Here is a 663-nt window from a genome sequence, read left to right as displayed (position 1 = left end):
CGGGGCAGCTGCCCGCGTACCAATAATCGTCTGATGTTCGCGACTGTTCAAAAATTCAATATCGTCTCGTTTCGATAAGTATATATAATGCAGTAGACGCCGCTTGTAAGGCTCGCGGATATAAGGTCCAGTCGCTTATTAGACTCAAAATCGTCTGGAACGGTCCGGACGTATCCAAATACATTAAAAAAAAAAAAAATAATCGGTTAAAAGACTCAAATTTCATAAAATAAATAGTAGAAAATAAACTTTTTTGGTTATAATTTCGAAATAAATTGGTATTGAAAAATTAAATAATATTCGTGTTGATCATTTCTAGTTTCTGTTGGTACCTTATAACGTATAATAATTTTTATATGTAATATTTAACTATTATAATTTTAGTTTTTTTTTATCGGGATTATTAAATTTATTCAATAATAAAGTATGCAATATGTAATATGCGTTAATGTATTAAAATCAAAGCAAAATATGTAGTAAAATAAAATTTATAAATACCTTGCTCCGCTCCCCTCACGCTCCTGCCTAACTACATACATTAATTTGAATACCACTTTTCAGCTACACATTTTGAATCCCAAATACGTATAATATATTTTGATAGCAACATCTTACATTTTGTAACAGTAGAAAAAAAATTAATAATAATCTACCTGTTTATTC

Source organism: Acyrthosiphon pisum, chromosome X (assembly GCF_005508785.2).
Source record: "Acyrthosiphon pisum isolate AL4f chromosome X, pea_aphid_22Mar2018_4r6ur, whole genome shotgun sequence".
NCBI classification, from domain to species: domain Eukaryota; kingdom Metazoa; phylum Arthropoda; class Insecta; order Hemiptera; family Aphididae; genus Acyrthosiphon; species Acyrthosiphon pisum.
The sequence above is the reverse complement of the archived record's forward strand: the minus strand, read 5'-3'. Positions refer to the sequence as shown.